This window comes from Odocoileus virginianus, chromosome 16 (assembly GCF_023699985.2).
Source record: "Odocoileus virginianus isolate 20LAN1187 ecotype Illinois chromosome 16, Ovbor_1.2, whole genome shotgun sequence".
Classification (NCBI taxonomy): Eukaryota; Metazoa; Chordata; class Mammalia; order Artiodactyla; family Cervidae; genus Odocoileus; species Odocoileus virginianus.
In genome coordinates this window covers 11,063,071-11,069,540 of record NC_069689.1, presented here as the reverse complement: position 1 = coordinate 11,069,540, position 6,470 = coordinate 11,063,071, and positions in this window count along the sequence as shown.

Genomic DNA, 6,470 nt, shown 5'->3' with positions numbered 1-6,470 from the left:
GATAAGCCAGGATAAGAATGAAAGGAAGGGCAAATGTGAGACTGCATGAATGAAGGAGATGGTGTTGCTTGGACCAGGGGTGTTGCATGTGGGATCCTGACTCATCCTTCTTCACCTGAGTTTGTAAGAATGAAGGAATGAAGAGAAGCGTGAGAGAAATAAGAAAGCAGGAATGGAAATAATGTATAAACAAATAAATAGGAGAAGGGAGTCCTTCATGAACCAAGGGCTATGATTAAAGTCATGCTGTTGAAGTCAGTAGGTAAAGGCATCAAATCTAAGTGGATGAGTGAATGAATGGAAGAAATGGATGCATGGAAGGAAGGGAGGAAAGAAGGCAAAGGAAGACGGGGAATGGAAGAGAGGGAGGGAGGGCTTCCTGATTGGGGCCCCGGGGTCCCGCCAGCTGGATGGAGTGGGTGGCCCTTGGCATGCGGTGTGCTTGTGACGTGCACTTCCCTGGCGGGGAGGGGCTGGCTCAGGGGGACCCTTGCCTGGAGCACCACTGTCACATCCTGGCTGTGGGGGCCATCTCACCTCATCGCTCTCATTCCGTTTTCCCCATGTGTGGACGTGGAATGGCATCGGCTCCCCGCTTGGGTGGATCGTGGGGGCAGATGCTGCCCTGCCTGTTGGCAGTGCCCCGTCTAGAGCCCGGGAGAGGCAGAAGGGCTCGGGCCTGGGAGCCTACAGAAGGTTGCGGGAACAAGGGGTGTTGGGCCAGGTGGGTGTCCTGGCCCCTCCCTGGGCAAGGGTCACCTGCGAGGGAGGCTTTTCCCGCCAGGGGGCAGCAGAGGGTCGGGGAGCAAGGGGCCCTGGGTGGTGCGTTGTCCTGGGAGGGGTGCCCCTAGCTTCCAGGGCCCGCTGCGCTGTCCTGGGACGGGGTGTGGGGGCCCCCTCACCTCCAGGACCTGTGCATGGGAGAGGCGGGGGGGAAGGGGGCCGGCAGGGCCTCATCACAGAAACCTTGTTCCCGCAGCTTTCTGAAACATGTCCCGGAGCCCTCCAGCTGGGTCTTCCGTGGGTGGGCTGCCGTCCCTTCCCAACTCGGGGTGTCCTGGGGCAGGTGCATCTCAGCCCGGGGTTGGCAGAAGTGGTCCCAGGACCCTGCCCCCTTCCCGTTGGCATCCCCGGAGCCCGTTTCAAGGCCTTGGTACCTTCTCAATTGTTTTGAGATGTACTCTCTGTATTTCGGCAAAAAAAAATGGCCTTTGCATGGTGTGTTGTTGAACGTGTCTTCTCTCCTCCGGCCCCGCCCCCGCCCTGCCCCTCTCTGGGGCTGTTTGTACTGATAATTTCTATCCCCAGGGACTCCCTGGTTCTGTGTCGTCTCTTTTTCTCTGTATTGGTAGGATTTGTGCACCTGTGTGTGGTGTGCCCGTGTCTGTCTATCAATCCAAGGATCAAAGTCCCTTTTGACTGATCGATTCCAGTCTGGGACATTACAAAACAAAATAAAATTGGATTCCTAACCAGTGCCCTGACCGTGAGGAGCCCACTTGGCTGGACCCAGGATTCGTGGCTGGGAGCACAGGGGAGCCTCCAGGCGAGGGGCGGGGAGGAGTCTGGTGGAGGCGGGGCTGAGGGGCTGGTTACCCCAGGAGTGACTTTGGGCCCTGGGTGGGGACAGGGGGTGGTCGGGGTGGAGTGGGGTGGGGTCGGTGGGGTTGGTCGCTGGTCCAGGCCAGCGATGCCCCAGGCGTGCTCGGACGTCGGGTGGCAGGGAGGCGGAGAAGCAGGAGCCACAGCTACAGACAGGGTCCAGGGAGGGAGCCAGGGGCCCAGGACCAGCCTCTGCACTCTTAGCACGGGCCCTGAGTGGACGCAGGCGGCCTTTAGGAGACGGAGGACGTGGACTCGAGTGTCAGGAGCTACCCTTCCCTGCCTCCAGCACCACGTGTCTGGGCCACGTGACCAGGGCTTCCTGGGCCTGAGATGGCGCTGGGGCTTCAGGACTCTGCTGTCTTCTCTTTTGGAATCTAGGGGGCCCTGGGTTTTGCCTGAAGCCTGGGGTGAGGGGGCATACTTATTAACCCCAAAGACAGCTACTCAGAGAAGGGTCCCCAAAGAGCTCCCCAACCAGCCCAGGTGTCATCGTGTGGCCGGAGTGGGGGTCGGAGGGGCTTGGGGCAGGAAGAGCCTGAGAGGGTCTTTTTGAAGAACCCCTGTGTGGTGGTTTTAAAAGGCAGCTGAGGGTCGAGAAGATGGAGAAAGTGTTAGGTGTAGAATGGAAGGGGGTCACAGCCCAGTTCAGAGAGGAGATGGAGAGGGACAGAAGCAGACCCCTAAGGAGGGGGCCCTTCTCCCAGGACCAAGAGGCTGTCCAGAGGTCACGTGGGTGGAAATAGGCAGGTGGGGAATGTCCCAGGGGGAGGGTGGGTTGGGATTGGATGAGTTCTGTCCTTTTAGGAATGCTGGGGATCTGAGGGTCACTGGGTCAGGCTTTCTGAAGGTCTCCAGTTCGGGGACGCTGGGTTTCAGCTCAGGGCTCCGAGGGCTGCAGAAGCCAGGGGTGGAAGTTCCACTTGGGCCCCGGTCTGGTTCTGTCCATGCCCGACCCACGAGGTCCAAGGTTGGGTCTCAGCGCTCCTCTCTGATCACGGCCTGGCTCAAGTGTGTGCTTCTTCTCTTTCCTTCTTTTTCAAAGAAAGACAAGTTTTGTCTGTTGACTTTGACCTTTGCATGCACCCCTTGCACAAATCCTTCGCTTGATGGCACCAGGAGCTACAAGTCTCCTAGGATTTCTGTACGACTCCCAACTCAGGGAGGTTGGCCTTGGGGCTGACCTGCCAGAGGGCGGAGGGCGGAGGCTGGGTCTCTGGGGTTGATGGGCCAGAGGCCCTGTTGTGATCTTACTGTAAATGGTGTGGATAGCACATGACCTGGAACAGATCACCCATCACTTGACATATCACTCATCTTTATTTCTCTCCTTCAGATTCTGTTTATAAGCACACTATTTTTTTAATGGACATCTAATTTTGTAAAATGAGCATCCATTTTTTAAACCCAATTGCTATTCTTCACCACGTACACACTTTTTTTTTTTTTGCATCCCACGTTTTCCATTTAATATTCTGCTGTCAACATTTTTCTTTCTTCCATATACTTCATCACCTCACTGGCTGCCTTGTGTCTCATTGAGCGGCTGTGTCAGTCATTCACCACATCAACCTGCTATTATTACTTTTGCTATGCATAATTCATCTTTTTTAATGTTACAAATTATGCTACAGCTAATAACTTAGCACACCCACTTTTTTTTCATTCTTATGAATTATTTTCCCACACCGAGAAATGATCTTTGCTCTGTGGTATGTCAATTTCTCCTGCTACGCTGTGAACCCTTGAGGGCAAGGAGCTTGTTGCATTGATCTTTGTATCTCTAATGCCTGAAATGTTGTAGATACTAAATGTTAGATGAGCGGATAGAAGGGTGGATGAAGATGTGAGTGGGTGCCTGGTTGGTTGTTGGAGGAGAGGATGGGAGATTGGATGGATAAATGGAGTGGTGAATGAACAGATGAATTTTCTGGTGTTGAGTTTCTTGAGGAAAGGCCAGGAGTTTTTGTATGACTACTAATTTCAGAAGGCTTGTAGCATTTTATGATGTCCAGTGATGTATTAGCATTTTGTTAAGATGTTGCTAATTTATCTCTGTTAAAAAGTGTTTTTCTGTCATTTTAACTTGCACTGCTTTGATGACTAATGATGGTTGAACATTTTAATGTGTTTGTTAAAAAAAATTGCATCTTTTGTGAACTGTTTGTCCAAGTCCGTTGGGTCATGGCTTTGTGATGAGACTGGCCAAGGATGGAATGAGGGTCCTTGGAGTGTAGTGAGCCCTTCATCACTGGAGTCATTCAAGGGACAGGACAGGCGATACTTGATGAGGGTAGCTTTAAGGAGATTCTATCAGTAGGAGTGGGGTTGGCCTAGATGACCCTTCAGGTCTCTTTGACTCTTCCTGGGAGATGTGCATTGGGATGATATCCTCCCTTTAGCAGGCCAGTGATGTTTAAGGCTGCTTCTCCTGGGTGGGTTTGTGCATTTATGATTTATAAACTCTCAACTCACCCTCTGTAACTCTTGTGATGCAGGAATCTCTTTGACCCTTCAAGGTCCAGACAACTGTGCTGCCATCTTGAATAGTTAAGTGGTGGCCTTCCTGCGCTCCCCCCCCCACCCCCATTTCACTTTGAGGAAGACAATCCCTTGGATCACTACTTGCCACCTCTCAGGGCAATCAGCTGAGGCAATCTGCTGCCCTTCATGTTTCTAGTGCTCCCTGATGTGTGAGCCAATGTCCCATTGGCCTCCATGGTGGTCTTTGGGATTTAATTAAGTATTGTCAGATCAGGTCAGATAGTGAATCTGCCTTCAGAAATGGGGCAACTCAATTCCACGAGCCAAGGAGTAGAATGGCCCCCAATGTCTCCTTGGGCTTCCCTCATGGTCCACCCCAGGGGTAGCCAGGTCTCAGAGGTCGCCATGGCCATTCGGGAAGGGCACATAACCCAGAAAGGCCTCGCCCCTGCTTACCAGAACACCCTCGGCTTGCAGCCAAGGGCCGTGTCTTCCCACCGACCATCTACTATAGCACTGAGCACTGTTTGCCTGTGTCAGAATTTCTCACCCACATGTTTGGGAGGCCAGTGATGATCCCCAACATTACTTGGATCCATCCATCCATCCATCCATCCATCCATCCATTCACCCATCCGTCCATCCATTGCATTTGGCCTCTTGACCTGGTGCTTTGGCCTTTCCCTTTCCTGAAAGCAAACCTTTTCCTTGTGGGCAGGCTGTGTAGCGCCATGGGCTGTGGTTATGAAGTGAACGCCCTTACTTGTGGCTTCTTCCTCCGGGGTCACTGCTCTGAGCATGTCCCAGCTGGATGTCATCCGCCACCGTCACCCACACGGCTTCCTTCTCCATGGCGCGTTCCCATGCATCACACCCTGTGAGGGATCCAGGGCCCGGGGGCCCAGGGTGGCCCCCCTCCCCACCCGTGAGTGGAGATGTCCCCCCAGGCCACCGTGCCTGGTGCATGGACCCTGCCGTGAGCTTTCCCCGTAGCCTCTCCACTTCCTCTACCAGATGACAGCGGTTGTAACTCATCCTTTCATCCCTCATTCACTCCACTCCCAGCCCGCAAACATTCGAAAAGGTCAGCTGGTGCTATACTAGAGCTGGGTCACAAGGTTGCATTCCAACAACCCCTCTCGAAAGAGAAGATGAGCGTGTTTTCTGGGGGACAGTCACAAGGCGGGATCCTTGATTCGGCATACCCACCCCTTGGCCAGAGTTCTGTCGAAATTTTGATTGCCCTCTCCAAGTTCGTTCCTCCGCAAACTGGGTTGATTAGTAATCAGCAAGCTGTGTTCCCTGGGTGCTCAGAAATCATAGCCCAGAGTCTCAAGAGGCCAGAATGATAGCTGGAGTGGGTGCGGGGGCAGCGGGGGTCTGAAACAAACAGCTGATTCTGGCCGTGAGCGGGATTTCGAGTCATTAGGACACCCTCATCTTGCACAAAGAGCGAGTTTCAGAGTCCTTCCTGTCCCTTGGAGATTGGTGCATTCTGGGCTCTATTTAGAGAAAATTGGGGGAGACGATTGCTGGTTTGGATGGTGAGGGTCATGCCCCCCCCCGTAAGGCCCGCACAGAACAATCTATTGGCACAACAGGGCATCCGGGCCGCCCGGTGCTTGGCAAACCCGGGATGCATCCGTGAGCATCCATCCAGGTTCCCAGCCAGGCGGGGCTTCCCACCTTAGATCTTGGGGCTCTCCTGGGGGTTCTGCATTTGACTTACTGCCTTGGACAGCGGGTGTAGTGGACAAAGCCAGGACCCTGGAGCTGGACAAGCGTGTGGTTTAAACTCATGGGCACGGCCGAGTCTGTCCTCTGGGCAGAGCGTGGCACCCACCTCGCAGGGCTGTTGTGAGGATCTGCTGTAACCAGGGTTTTGAACTGTGATCCTGTAGGGTGGTGCGCGTGCCCCCGGGAGTAGGCGGCGGGTGGTGGGGTGACAGGCCAGGAGGCACAGCCTGATTCGGGCAGCTCAGTGGGGAATCTTTCTAGCAAGCTCACAGTGGGTATCATGGGATCGAATGCTGTATTCGTATGGCATTTGAAAGGTAGGTAGGAGTAATTTTGGGGTTAGGGTTAGGCTGGGGAATGGCGATCACTCTGGGCAATGCCCTGGACCCCTGGGGTACGCGTTCACACCCACCTCTGGAATAGGTTGTGTCTTGCCTACCACTGTGTCTGGCCTGTGGGCGGCACTTATCTTCCACAAGAGACCCCTCCCAGACGTATCCTCCCCCCGAAAATATTAGCCACCAGTTGTCAAAGACACTACCCCCACCTCCCCCCCATCCCCCAGCGCTCAATGTCCCCTCTCCCTGTTCTCAACATTTGGGCTCAAATATCAGCAGCCTGGGTGCCTAACACAGTACCAGGCCAGT